The sequence below is a fragment of the Podarcis filfolensis genome (assembly GCF_964270895.1).
Source record: "Podarcis filfolensis genome assembly, chromosome: 6".
NCBI classification, from domain to species: Eukaryota; Metazoa; Chordata; class Lepidosauria; order Squamata; family Lacertidae; genus Podarcis; species Podarcis filfolensis.
The window spans coordinates 32,176,257-32,191,802 of record NC_139609.1 but is presented as its reverse complement, the minus strand read 5'-3'; the positions used below and the strand labels follow the sequence as shown (position 1 = coordinate 32,191,802).

At 43.4% G+C, this 15,546-nt stretch overlaps 1 long non-coding RNA gene across 1 annotated transcript; it reads right to left on the bottom strand.

The window, feature by feature from the left end:
- Positions 1–1,503: 1,503 nt before the first annotated feature.
- LOC310764937 lies at positions 1,504–13,063 on the bottom strand. The gene is made up of 3 exons (XR_014549373.1): positions 12,976–13,063; positions 2,780–2,844; positions 1,504–1,635 (listed from the first exon to the last, which is right to left on the bottom strand). It is a non-coding gene; the product is annotated as an uncharacterized lncRNA (long non-coding RNA).
- Between the last annotated feature and the right edge of the window lie 2,483 nt (positions 13,064–15,546).

The window sequence follows — 15,546 nt, the reverse complement described above, 5'->3', positions numbered from 1 at the left end:
ATATTCCTTCCATGACTGCCATTTCAAAACATTCGCAGATTTGAAAAATACAAGATCATCAAGCTACTTTATTGAATGCAAATTTCACTTGCCGTCCTCTTGGTCTTCTGCACATTTCTATGACTATCCTTTAAAAAAAAATTCCTACAGTAAATACTGGCAGCCATGAACAATATGTTCCTTCTTTTCTCTCTTCCTCTCTGTGTGTGGCTGCCTTTATAATCAAATCCAATGTGGTCCAGGTGTATGCATTTGGAGGATGAGGTTTTGAGACAACCTGCATATGAAAATAACCCCAAACTTCTAAACAAATATTAAGACTTATGCAGCTGTTAATTGCCCCACTGTTGAAATATGAGACACTGACATTGTTAGACTTTTTAAATCCTTATCTTTCTGTGGGCAAACAAATTTATATTTGACCAAGATGGGGTATAGAACAAAGTACAACACCAACTAAGATTATTTATATGCATTTACTAAAACAGTTGTGGTAGGAAATCTGAAAGAACCAATGCCAGAAGGGAACTATAATCTCAACTTCAAAGTAAGCAGAAAGATGGGGCACAAGTCAAGCAATATGGTCTCCTGAGCTTTATCTGACATACATAGGAAGAATCCTATAACACTCTTTCTCTCTTTTAAAAATGCCTCAATGAAAAGTGGCTTTGGAAGCAATCGTTTCCACTAAACGACCTTGTTAGAAAACCTTGCTTTGTGCCCCAAATCATTAATGAAATTTCAAGGTCCCTATATGTGCTTAAACATACAAGGTGACAACATTCAGCAGGGAACGGGTGTGTTAAATTCAAGAAGGACACTGACAAACTGGAACGTGTCCAGAGGAGGGCAACCAAAATGGTCAAAGGCCTGGAAACGATGCCTTATGAGGAACGGCTAAGGGAGCTGGGCATGTTTAGCCTGGAGAAGAGGAGGTTAAGGGGTGATATGATAGCCATGTTCAAATATATAAAAGGATGTCACATAGAGGAGGGAGAATGGTTGTTTCTGCTGCTCCAGAGAAGCGGACACGGAGCAATGGATCCAAACTACAAGAAAGAAGATTCCACCTAAACATTAGGAAGAACTTCCTGACAGTAAGAGCTGTTCGACAGTGGAATTTGCTGCCAAGGAGTGTGGTGGAGTCTCCTTCTTTGGAGGTCATTAAGCAGAGGCTCAACAACCATATGCCAGGAGTGCTCTGATGGTGTTTCCTGCTTGGCAGGGGGTTGGACTCAATGGTCCTTGTGGTCTCTTCCAACTCTATGATTCTATGCTTCTATGAAATTCATCTACTTAGTCCTTCTTAGTCTTAATCCTATGCATTGCAAAAAGAGGTTGAAATATGAAAACGGTTGGGGGAAAGATTACAACAGTTCAAAAATAATTTTGTTAACCTAAAATATTTTATTAAAACTCTAAAGATTATACAGAAGTGAAGTTAAAATGATCTTGGCAGACTTTTTCTACCTTTCTCTCTTGTCTCTGAAAACTTGTTAATGTATCATGGGAAACATGTTGCAAAAATTCTCCCTGCCATATGGAAGGGCTCAGTAGAAGGTTGGATCCTCTCTTGATTGTATACACATTGTGACAAGTTATTATAGTCAGCAAGGTGGCCCGTTAATGTGGTCTCTATGAAAGACAGACAAACAGGTATGTAGACAGAGACTTCAGGTAGCAATCCTGCCGTTCTTCTTAGGAGCTTGGGACAGCATACATGGTTTCCTATTTTATCATCATAGCAACCTTCTGAGGCAGATTAAGAAAGAGACTGTGGTTGGCTTAACATCGCCCAGTACAGTGTATGGCAGACAGAGAATTTTAACCTGCATCTACCTGTCCTAGCCCAATATTTTGACCATGAGGCCACACTGTACTAAGTCCATTCAGAAATCTTCATCTGAGGGCCAAAGTAGACACAATACGAAACATCTTATTAGCAGCCACGTTCTCTCTCTGTTCCCACTACCGCTCTCAATTTTTAAAATACCACATAACTTTAATGGATCTTGTCAATTAAAAATTAAGAACAGGTTCATGGGATGATGTCCCCCGGGACCATGCTGAGGGGAGGAAATAATTAAACCTCCCCTCTCTGCATGCTGTGGTCTGAGAAGGGCTGTGGTTCTGCATTTATTTGCATGCAGAAGGTCTCAGGTCCAATCGCTGGCCTCTTCAGGTAGGGCTGGATGAGATTCTCTGTCTGAAATCCAAGACAGCTGCTGCCAGCCAGGGTGAGAAAGCACTGAGCAAATGGGACTCCATTTAAGTTTCCTGACTTAAATGGAGTTCAGCCTACACTCGAGTAGGACACTGGCAGAGACACATGTCTGACTGGCATGTTCCCTCCCTCCTGGTCGATCGTTCAGAAGCTTCAGAAGCTTTTTTCAGTCCGAACATCACAGCAACCGATGCCAACCAGCACCTGCACACTTAGGGATCCACAGAGTTTGCGCAGTTTGTGTAACAGACCCAGCAACTCAGCATTTTGGCTAATCTACTTTATTTACATATAAACACACACGGAGCACTACAACATGGCTCCCTCTCTCTGTAGCATCAGACAGCAAAGAGAAAAAGAACAAAGGACAATAGTCCCACTTCACAGAACACAGTAACACAAACATCCTGTCTTTGTCACTTCCCACTCTGTGGAGTCAAAACATTTACCATAATGTGATAGACAACAATCCCATGACTGCAATCATGGAGCAGGAATTCTAACACCAACTCCATTTAAGGCAGCTTCCTAATTTCCTAAATCACTCTCACATACCTGCTGTTATTACCATTATCATGATTCACTTCAAAGTGATTGGAAGCATCAAATCTAGCATGGTCCTGAATGAAGATAAGAAACATATTAATATTTCCTGCAGTCTTATATGTCTCACATTGCCACAAAATCGTACATGCTCACTTTTGGATTACGTATGAAAATCACAGAAATGCATTTCCTAAAAACAGTGAACCTAGAGAGCAATGATCAGCAAAAGATTTTTGATTTATTATCATGTTATTGTGCAAGAAACACCAGCCTCCCATGTTGACCAGCTAATCGCTGGATTAAAACAAGTTGAAAAGCATATTCCCCATAGTCCTAATTAGCAGCTGTTTCTCCCATGAAAAGATCCCAGTTTACCAACCAGAAGTTTAGCTTCCTATATTCAATTGTAACCGCTCTTAACAAACTGTGGCTCCAACTTTGATTATAAGAGATAATAATAGGCTTTGGGTATGGACATAGATTTAGCTTCTAACATCACACAAGCCTTTCCATGAAACAAAACTTGAAACTGCAGTCATTGGTTCAGAATTGCATTTACATAAAGTGGAAGTAATTTATCTGTGTGGTGCAGAAATAAGTTGAAGTGACCGCCTCAGGCAGCAAGATTCACATGGGCAGCAGATCGAGCCTCCAAGGGATGTGACAGTAATGGCTGCGGTGCACTTCTTAGAGGCCAGATCTGCAACCTGATCAACAGCCCCTCAAATGCTGCCTCTATGGTGGCCTCGTTGTGAATAGAAGGTGCATCTGGTCTTCTCCCACCCTTGTTCTCAATGTAAATCTTCACTCAACCCTTCTTCCCTGGCCGGTGTGTGTGTGTGCCATTCTGTGGCTTGCCTCAGGTGCCAAAATGTCTTGGGCTGGCCCTGGTCCCAAGCTATGATTTCTGATGAAGTGCCTTTAACTCCAAGAGGATTTGCCCATTATCCCTAACATATATTTCCCCTCAACAGTTCTCCCTGAGATTTCACCGACACACACAGAGTTAATGCCTTGCTTTACTGCAAAGTTTTAGCAATTAAATACAGAGCAAAAACAACAATAATAAGCAGATTGTGTAGGTGGGAGCTGAAAAGGATGAGGGCATGATTGAAGGCTTGGAAGGCCATTTACCTTATAACACTTTTAAAATTCAAAAGATTAGTGTTAATCACATGGATTCTGCTGGCACTTGGTAAGTCAATTAAAATCAGAAAGATGCTTTAAGATACAGGGTGTCAAAGTTTCTTCCCAGAGAAAAGATATCATCCATGTGTCTGCTGTGAACAGCTTTAGAGACATTTTGAATAATGCTTTCCCCCCAGAATAATGAACTTTTTCCCCCACATTGCAACATGGCAGTGCCTTTTCAGGGATGAATAATTTATCGCACTTAGAATTGTGTTGTTGTGGCAATCATAAATTGTCTAGGAGTTTCTGTTGGGGGCTCTGTTATTCTTTTTACTGCCCCTACTGTTTAAAATATTGTAAATGGTTTTTAACCTGTTGGTTTTTTTAAAAAAAATTGGGGGGTTGTTTTGTTTTTAAATCACGGGGCATAGGATGTGCCTGGGAAGAGAGAAGCTGGTGAGAGCAATTGCAGTAGTTTAGGGTAGGGGAGGTATGGGGGGCAGAGGTTAAGAGGACACAGCACAGACTGTTAATGACCCTCCCTTAACTTGCATATAGTGAGAAGGACAAAAACTGAGAGTTTTTTATGTGAGTTAGAAGTGGGATGTAAAAGCAGCAAGCTGGAAAAGCAAAAGGAGAGAGGCATGCTGAATCTTTGCTTGCAACCAAGGCTATGAGAAAAAAATACCTTTTTGGGGTGTTGATGCTGTGAACCTCTCCGTTGTAGGTTGTATATATGTGTAAGTAAGCCATATATCATAAAGACACCACAGTCTCCACAAACCTTGGTAAGCGCCTGGAACCCCTGAAATCTCACACCGCTCAGAGACTGGGGTGGGGTGCAACAATATTGATGGTGCCAAACTCTAGGCCTATTAAGACATTAGCAAACTATATTCATGGTGGAAGCATAGGGCTGCCTGTGCCACCCCCCCTCTTTCCTTCTCTTATTGAGCAGGATGGTCTGAAGGAGGATTGTAAGCATGTTCATCTGGACACTCTTATGATCATCTCTATGGGTGGGAGCCTTGATCGACCAAGGTTCCTGATTATGGGGGAGACTGTAATTGCGTTCGGCCGAACATACTTAAAATCCTGTCCTTAGACCTTCTGACTCAAGCGACAGTTTGGGGGTCGGTGCATATGCTGCCTTACTCCCTCAACAGATGCAGTTTAAGAATGACTGAGCAGGACTTGCATCTCTCCGAAAGTCCTCATCCAGTGGCCATGAGTACTGTGATACCACAGGAAAAGCTCAGGGCAACAATGAGCAATCACTACATTCTGGTACAAAATAGTAAGCAGGTTCACTCAAAAGAGCAGTCTTGCAAATAATTCCCTGGTCTCTTCATTGCAGCACCAGCACCTTATGATAAACAGTATCAAAGGCCACATAGGGAAGAATCGATAAGGAACAATTAACAGAATTAACATAATCAATAAGGTACAATTAGCCTTATTGATCTCCAGGCAGAGATTGTTGACCAAGACCACGAGTGCAGTCTGAGGCCCATGTCAACACCAAAAGCCAGACGGGCAAAACTCCACAAAAAAAGAAAGGGGGGGGGAAATAGTTTTCAGATGTACCTGAAGCTGCAGTGTAACTGCTCATCCAATAACCTTCCCGGCAACAAGAAAGTGATGGTGATGGGGAACCAGATGGAGAATCCATATGGAGGGTTCAATTTTTCAGCATGTCCTGAACAACTACCTAACTGAAGATATCGAGCACTTGAACTGTCTGAGAGATGCTCAAATTATCTAGTCAACAAATGATTCAGCCTCTTCGGACTGGCTTTTAGCAGTCCAGATAGATGTGTGTCTGCTTCCCACATGTCCCTAAACCAACTTCTCAACATGGGTGCCAGCTCCCAAAACCAATTCAAATAATCAGGAACCTTCTAGTAGCATTTTATGTCAGTTTTATGGGTTAAAAATGTGCTTGGTGGGAGACTTTTTGAGAGTTGGAACTGTGTGTGTGTGTGTGCATGCTATCTTCTTAAATGCGGCAAGCAAATAAATAATATCATGTCAAAGTATGAGTAATAATCTTGCTTGCCAAACTCAACATGGTGGGTATAGGATTTCTTTATTTTGGCTTAGATTCAGAAGGCTACTCACATCCTAGAAGCGCCCTGCATACAGCAGACCTCAACAGAACAAAGTTATGTCCCCACTTCAACCCACTATAATGTGGACACTGCGGGTGGTGGAAAACCTCCAGACCTCTCTGCCTGGCTCTCTGCACTCTCCTCAGGCCTCCCTCCTCATTGGCTCTGCTCTCCACCTTTGCTGTTGTTGCTTGCCTGGGATATGTCATTGAATTCTGGGGTTGCCTCTTGGTCATCTGAATAAAGAAGGGGTGTGTTTGTGTGCAGAGACTAGCCTACGTACAAAGGTAACATTTCCAAGAACCCCATTTACCTCTGACCCAACCCACCACTTCCACGTGTCCCTCAAAAAAAGGTTTCTCAGAGGAGAATGTGGACCTTGGGCTGAGAAAGCTTTCCCGCTCTTGTAATCTTCACTCTTCCTTCAGTTGATTTAAGTCCTCCTTAAATCAGGGAAGCAGGAAATATGTTTTGTTAGTCACGGGGCCATTGGCAGAGCAACCAACAAAAGTTAATGCAAAATGGGTTTCATCACTACATCACCCTGCTTACACTTGTGCATATCTACATAAGCAGAATGCTGGTTTGGGTAATGTACACTGACTAAACCATATATACTGGTATCATTTTTATGGACTTGGAGCTTTCGGGGATTTCTTCACCACTGAGCTATTCTCCTTCTAACTATAGTGTTTAATATTTCAACAGCTTGGTCCTAAGGGAGCATCCCAGAAAGTAGAAACTGGGGGCAGGGGGACGGCTTCCATCCTTAAATGTTGCCTGGATAACATATTAGGTTTTGCCCCCTGGATTTCTCCCAAAGTAAATAAACTGGAAAGGGAGAGGGAACACTGCTAGGTTTGGGTAATGCCTGTCTGAGTAAAATGTACAGCTCTTGAGTACTATATCTGCTGCCTTCCCAGCTGAAAGAGATTTGTGGCTAGCTCATCCATAGGCATTGATGGGGCATTGGGGAAGATAGGGAGCAGCAATGAGGAACACATTCCCCCTTGTCATAATATTACGGACTAAAACGTCTCAAGACAGAAAATCTATTTCACATTCTGCAGTATTTATTTTCTCTCAGATGTTTCTCAACTAGGTCAGGAATGTTCAAACTGGAACCAGAGTGAGGTGAATGATAAAATTGCTAAAGTGTTTTTAGGCTGCATTAATAGAACCATAGCATCCAAGTCAGGGGAAGGAACAGTTTTCCACTGTTTTCTGGCACCAGTTAGAACCTAATTGGCATCCGGTTCTGCATTTTTTTTAAAGAGGCAGATAAATTAGAGCAGTTATAGACAAGGAGACTGCAGGGTCTCTGGAGAAAGGTTCAAAGGTTTAGCTTGCAAAAGATCAGGCCAGTGGCCCAACTAGTCCAGCATGTTGTTCTCACAGTGGCTAACCAGATGACAATGGGAAACCTGATTGCAACAGCACTCTCCATCTGCAACTCCCAGCAGCAAGAATACAAAGGTGTACTGCCTGTGACGGTGGAGGTCAAACATACCTGAAGGCCTGTCAGATAGAAAAGGACATAGACTCATTCCCTGATACCACTAGATCTAAAGGGATCAAGTTATAGGAGCACTAGCTCTGGATTTCACGAGTTGAGCAGGGGGTGGCCTAGATGCCAGACCCCCTCCAACATTATGATGGAAATACTTTCCTGAATTCTACACAGAAACAGAGAGCAAGGATTCATGGCAAATTCTTTGTGGAGGTGGCTGCTGCTGTTGTTGTTTTTAAATAGTGTTTCTTGGTGTGTCACATGCTCTGTCCTGCAACCCCTAAGCTGGATTGCTGTCCTCGGTGCAACAAAGAATTCTGCTCCATCCCCAGTTCTGAAGTAAGATCCAACGGCCAGTCTGGTCACTTTTTTTGCGCCAAATGGGGACGCACCATCCTGTCTTTCGCCTCAGGCAGCAAAATTCCTTGGGCCGCTCTTGTGTTAGGTTGCCATTTGAGGAATAACTCTGAGTGTGCTAAGACGATGGCTAACGTGTAAAAGAAAAAAGAAAAAGAAGTGAATCTCGTTCAGGACACCAAGTTCCAGGTGTCCATTTTTTTATTCTTTATTGATTGAAAATTTACATATCTATATCCAGGTGTCCATTATTGAATGATTGCCAACAGCAACCAACTACCCTCCCTCCTGTAAAACCAACAATAAGACTACTTGAAGCTTAGGTATTTTCCTTTTGCTTTGCACTGATCTTTTCTCTCTTTCTAGGGAACAGAGATCCAGTAGTTGGAATCACATCCATAACGAACTGAGTGTCGAGAGAGCAGGTTGCATCATTACAGAGCACAGGAGCCCTTTCTTACCCCCTAGAAATATGGAGCAATGGTTATACAGCCTTAGGAGTGATGAGCTCCAGAGCTTCACATGGAGCAGGGTGGATCTGCATGTGCCAGAGCATAATTGACACAATCTGGGCCTCGGCGAATCTACATGCATTGCCAGTTATACATTATTCAGGGTTTCCTCCAACACACTCCCTTCAAAAGAGCCCCTGGGTTTGCATTATAGGTTCTTTTCAATCAGTAGCACAAACTTGGGAGGCAGGAGGCTTAAGGTGTGCCCCGCAGTAAGCGTTCTTTTCGTCAGATCTTCTGCCCATGGCATACCGGAATCAAACAGCAGCTTACAAGCAACACCAGAGCAGAAGCAGCTGTGTGTTTGGCTCATGCAGTAATACGTTGACTTTTGATGCTCGTGTCCTTTCCCATATTGCATGGTATGTTTCTCCTTTTGCACAGACCAGTAGTTCAATATGTTACAACATGAACAGGGAAACCTGCTCCTTCCAGAAGGGTTTACATTCGTGCTGTGTGCATATTATTTCCTTGACACAGCAACCATTGCTTTTGCACCTAGGTTTGGTGGGCAGATAGCTGCAGTTGATTTCTGCTTCTTTCTTGCTACTCTTTAAAGCAAGGGTGGAAGAACTTTTCTTCAGCCCATGGGCTGCAGAGTTGCCACCTTTGTTCTGGCAAAAGGCAGGGTGGGGCGGGGTGGTTGGTGGACAACTTTTATCTTCATCTAGCGCTGAAGTGATGATGATGGTGATAATAATAATTTATTTCTACCCCACCCATCTGGCTGGGTTTCCTCAGCCACTCTGGGTGGCTTCCAACAAAAGATTAAAAATACATTAAAACATTAGTCATTAAAAACTTCCCTAAACAGGGCTGCCTTCAGATGTCTTCTAAATGTCATATACTGTAGTTGTTTATTTCTTTGACATCTGATGGAGAGGCATTCCACAGGGCTGGCGCCATTACCGAGAAGGCCCTCTGCCTGGTTGACTTCAAAGCAACCCACTACAATCTCTTGCAGCCTAACAGGATGTCCCCTCTTGAATTTGTCACAGATGTACATGTGCACTCATATACACATGAACTTATAAATCTGTCTGTGATTGGCTACTTGGAGCTTAAATACATGAGCTTTCCCACACCCTCTCAAACACATGCATTTGGAGAGGATCCTTAACTTGGTGGGGGCGGGGAGAGAAGACCTGAAATGCAGGACAAAACTGTATCCATACAGGATGTAGCATTTTATATTGAAGATCAGGACAAACCTGCATTATACATGACAGGTGGTGACCCTAATGGGCTAGGGGGCAGCACACATGCCAGTGGTGGGCAGAGAAGGACCAGAGCCAAAAGTGAACAGAGCAACAAATGTAAACTTTAAATAGAATGACACACACGCACAGGGGAGGGCATCCCATAGACAGCATGGCGCTGCTGACAACCTCACTGGTTGTCACCTGCTTTACCTCTAACAGGGATGGAGTGGAGAGATGAGCCTTTCCAGATGATCTCAAAGTATGAATGCTCTGTCAGGTACTGTTCGATCTTGAAAGTATTTGGAAGAACTCAGAAGCTCTTTGCAGGCACTCAGAGCCTCCCACAGTTGGAATTGTATGAGGGGAGAGATGGAGAAGCGCTAGATGGGTCTGTGTCTCCGTTGTATCCCCATCTCTTCGCTTCCCTCCATGCATTGGAGGGCAAAGGCCTGCAGCAAAGAGCCTGCCAAACTCATGCAGGCTCCTTGCAAGATTCACAGCCCTGCACTCCCCCTCATTGCAAAATGGCCAGAACAAGTGAAGAAGGCTCCAAGTTCATTCTAAGCAAGGCATAAAGGTGAAAGGTTTGGAATTGGACTCCCCTGCTTGGATGCTTGCTTTCCTTCCCTCTCTCGCCTAGAAATTGATGTGGTTGCTTTCAAAGTGGCTGAATGCCAAAGCTATACATAGTGCCAAAAAATCAGAATTAATGTGTGGACGTTGCAATCTTATTTTAAACATTTCTAGCATTGTACTGCTGTTTCTCAGAATTGTGAATAAACATAACTTTTTTTCTTTCTTTTTTTAATAAGGCGGGTGAGTGGGTGGGGAATAGAAAATGTGATCAGATTTATAAACCCACTTTCCCAACAAGAAAATGCACTTCAGAGCTGAGAATAATTGCCAGCTTGGAACTTCTTGCCCAAGAAGGGTGCAGAGTCTTCTCTTCCCAAAGCAACCCAGTTGATAACTTAGGGAGCCTTCAGAGGCTCAGTTGGTTAGAGTGTGGTGCTGATAATGCCAAAGTTGCAGGTTCGATCCCCATGTGGGGCAGCTGCATATTTCTGCATTGCAGGGGGTTGGACTAGATGACCCCCAGGGTCCCTTCCAACTCTATGATTCTATTTTGGCCAATTAGCAAGTATTAGAGACTCGGGTCACATCTACAGCATACCTTTAAAGCCCATTTAAAAGCACAGGAAACCCCCTCCCACACACACACAAAATTATTGGGAACTCTGGTTTAGAATTCAACAAGCTACAATTCCCAGCACCTTTAGCAAACTACAGTTCCCAAGATTCTTTGGGGGAAAGACTTTGCTTCATTTGTATGGTATGGATGTGACCTCAGAAAGCAGAGATGCCGGTCTTTAGAGCGTACATCTAAAACAGCTCTTGGCATCCTGGCCCAGGTGTTTTGAAAACAGCAACCACCTCCTTTGTAAGTCAAAGCTTCAAATCAAGACTGCTGCCTCCATCCAATACCAGACTTAATTGGAAGCATGTGCTTACACGACATATGGGTTGGTGTTTTTTTGTCAATGGAACAGAAGGGTACGTGTCAAGTTGAGTGCAGAGTTAGGAGAATTTGTACCGCTTGGCAAGCTCTGGTGTTTAAAAAACACATAACCCTGGTTCTATGTGTTGCGCTCAATATTTGCAACCTCCTTAGTAAAAGAAAAATCTCCTCTCTCTGCCTGTTTCTATCACGTTTGTGACAGATAAGAAGAGCAACAGTCAAAGTGTACTAATATTTCAGGAGTGGTATATATTCACTGAAGGGGAAAAAGAAGCTGTTTTTTATTTGCGGTCCATATGGTTTTGATTTTTTCACTGTGTCTTGATCTGCCTTTCCTTATGAATAATGTCTTTACATTCAAAAGCCCCATATTTCTTCCAGCTTGCAGGAACATTTGTCTGCTTATTTCTACTAGATTCACTGCTGGAGATCGTACTCTGCACCAGGAACTGGGCCATGACATAGCAGCATGCTTGCTAGACGGAAGAGAAAAACCCCACATTTCCCCCCCAAACTTCCAAACCCAAACGTAAAACCCCAGTGCAGTTTTATAGGAAGGGATCAATAGCTGAGCTCCAAATCTGCACATGGAGGTGCCCTGCTTATGCAGAGTTGCTTTAAACTGCATCCTTGTGTAACCTTCTGCAAAATACTTTTAAGGTAAAGGTAAAGGGACCCCTGACCATTAGGTCCAGTCGTGACCAACTCTGGGGTTGCAGCGCTCATCTCACTTTATTGGCCTAGGGAGCCAGCGTTTGTCCGCAGACAGCTTCCGGGTCATGTGGCCAGCATGACTAAGCCACTTCTGGCGAACCAGAGCAGCACACGGAAACGCCGTTTACCTTCCCGCCAGAGCGGTACCTATTTATCTAATTGCACTTTGTGCTTTCGAACTGCTAGGTTGGCAGTAGCTGGGACCAAACAACGGGAGCTCACCCCGTCGCAGGGATTCAAACCGCCAACCTTCTGATCGGCAAGTCCTAGGCTCTGTGGTTTAACCCACAGCACCACCTGCATCCCTTCAAAATACTTTTACTATGCTCTTATTCAATCAGTGTTCCTATTCAGGGTCTCTGGAGGGACCCACAAAAAAAAAAGACATGCAGAGCAAAAGTTGTGTAACACATCAAACAATAACCTGTCATAATGATATGCAAACATGCACAGTATGCATTGCACATGAATGCTGTAATAGAACATTGGAGTACTGTGCTTCTAACGTTCTTTCTTTCGACTGTTACCACAGAATCTCCTTACTTGGTTTTCTCTCAGTACCAAGAGTTTTCCTTTGAAGGCTTGGTTTGATGGCCACCAATCGGGGAAACTGTATCTCTTAGGCAGCCTTCTTAAAATGGCTGCAAGTGCCAATAGTTCCCCTAAGAAATAGAACTCTCCAGGCCCTCTTCCTAGAGGTTTTCAGAAAAGAGGTAACCAGGGTCCCATCTTGTGTAACCACCAGCTCTTCACTGCATTGGGGACTGGGGAGGATGATATAGCTGTATACTCACTGCACATAATGGTGTCTGTTTCATGCTTCAACTCCCTGTTGTGTGCAGAATTATCAAAGGAATATACCCAAGTGGGTTACACTTGGACTGGCAGTCCTTTTTGCTCCAGAAAAGTCATCTCCCAGAGCTTGAAAGTTGCCTCCCATGAAAGATTGCTGCTTAGAGTAAGGGTTGTGGCTCAGTGGCAGGACCTCTGCTTTGAATTCCACGTTGGAGTGAGAAGGACTCGTGGCTGAAACACGAGAGATGCTGTCAATCAGTGTTGACCATACTGAGCTAGGTGGGCCCAAATGGTCTGACTTTGTATAAAACACCTCCCGCCCATGTTTGAAGGTGGTTTCCTATACAGACATACCTTGGATCCCGAACGCCTTGGTACTCAGACGTTTTGGCTCCCGAACACCGCAAATCCAGAGGTGAGTGTTCCAGTTTGTGAACGTTTTTTGGAACCTGAATGTCCAACAGGGCTTCCGCAGCTTCCAATTGGCTGCAGGAGCTTCCTGCAGCCAATCAAAAGCCACACTTCAGTTTCTGAATGTTTTGGAAATTGAACGGACTTCTCAAATGGATTCTGTTTGACCATCAAGGTACGACTATACTATGTTTCTATGCTTAAAGTACATTTGGACTCTTCTCCTACCATGTGTGACCAGAAGCACTTTGCAGATGTGTGTCAGAATGGTGGTGGGTCACTTGACAGCAGCAGAATTCCACTTCTCCTGCATTCCCATTGAGGTCCTGAAGTTGCGAGCTGTGGTGTTCACTTCAGTGCAACTGGGCATCCCAGAGTCCTCCATCTGGAGCAGATTGCTGAACTAACATGACAGACTGGCTCTGTGGGCGGAATCTCAGCCAATGTGTTTTTCTCCTGCTCTCACTCCCCTCCCCAGTCACTTCATGTGGGCAAAGTGTGTGTGTGTGTGTGTGTGTGTGTGTGTGTTTCAAGAAAGGGCATCTATAAGTGTTCTGTTTACAGTTCCTATGCAAAAGTTCTTCCTCTCTAAATATGTTTTCTGCACACAAACCCAAGGTACAACGTTCCATTGTGAAACAGTTGCTCTCTAAAATGGATATCAGCCTGTTTCAAATCATCAGTCATTGTTTTGTCAAAACATTCTGGCATTGTGAGATTATGCCAAGTATGTGTAAAATTGGAGCACTGTGAAATTGAAAACCTATGTGCGAAAGAATGCCGCATTTGTTTATATAAATGTATATATTTTAAACCATAGAGGCTAGATAATTCTGAATGCTAGTTGTGGGATGCAAACAGTGAGCTCCTCAGTCTGCTTTAGGCCATAAAACTTGGTTCCCAGTGCAAAAGTTTTCATAGGCTGCTAGCTATGTGAGCCTGGGGGACAACACTGGGTAATTTTAAAATGGCTCCAGTATGGTTTACTTTGCAGTAAAAGCAAGAGGGCTTCTGGAGGTCTGCCTGATCAATATTGGCCAAAAGCAAACCAAGAAATAACGGGTCGAAAACAACAGGGAGACTGAAAATGGCACAAAAGTCAACTAAAAACCAGGTAAAATTTTATTTTAAAGAGGGCAGCAGCAACAATAAAACACTGCATTGCAATGCCTGAGCAAATAACACCATTTTTAACTGGGACTGAATAGTTAAGAGCCGTGTCCACATAAGGTAAGGACATAGGGACAAGACTCCACAGTCTTGAGTGTCCAATTCCCTGATCACCAACTTCATGACGTCATCGGATAGTGAAACTTATAGAAAGACCTCACTCAAAGGCCTCAAGTCACAGACAGGATTACGTGGGAGAAAATGGTGCTTCGGTTTCAGATGCCCCTACCACATTTTAATCCTTACAGACCACCTTTTGATTTATTTCTTTTTATTATGCACACTTCAAATTGACAATCACAGCTAGGGAGAAACTAACACGTCTGGAGGCAAATTCTGGAAAAGTCCTTTCTCATGGCCAAATCTGGGGTGATACTTGCCTGTAGGGACTCAGCTATACAGCTGCAAATAAAAGGTTTTAAGTGTGTTTTAAGTGCAGTATACAATGTGACACTAGATGGCAATGGTGAGCCTTATGGAAAATTCAATGCATGTTAAAAAACATTTTTATAAAAGCATTTTCAGAATGTCTTTTATATGTGTTTATATTCCACCTAGGTGTTTAGATATTTGTTATTGTACAGTATAATGTTTGATGAATTTTAAAATTTGCCTTGGCCCCTTCAAGTTGACAGGGCTTTTAATGAATATTAAAAATTCATATATACACACACATACAAATATAAATATAAACTTTGCCTTGAGAACAGTTATTTTGAGCTTCTATCCAAATTTCTTTGCAGGCTCATCACAGCATGCAGTTGCCAACCTTGGCGTCTCAAATTTCAATGGTGCCATGTGCAACACCAAAATCTGTTGTGTCCCCCCTCTTGCCTTCATAGTTATGGCACCTGCTACAGCACCCCATAAGTTCTAGAGGAGCTGGGAGCTGGAGGCACTGATATGCAGTGGTTCTGCTCCTTCCTTCTGGTCTGTGTCCAGTGTTGGGGGATGAGTGCTTGGACCCCTGGGCTCCTACTTGTGGGGTGCTTCAGGGCTCCGTCCTTAAAAAGCACCTTAAAAAGATGCTTTTTAACATCTACATGAAGCCACTGGGAGAGATCATCTGGAGGTTTGGGCTGGGTGTCCACCAGTATGCAGATGAAAGCCAGCTCTACCTCTCCTTCAAATCAGGAACAGTGAGGGCAGTGAAGGTCCTATGGGGCTACCTTTGAAGGTGACTCAAAAATTACAACTAATCCAGAACGAGGCAGCTAGAATGGTGACTGGGAGTGGCCACCAGGACCAAAATACACTAGTCCTAAAGGATCTTCAATGACTCCCAGTACATTTCCGAGCACAATTCAAAATGTTGGTGCTGACCCTTAAAGCTGTAAATGGCCT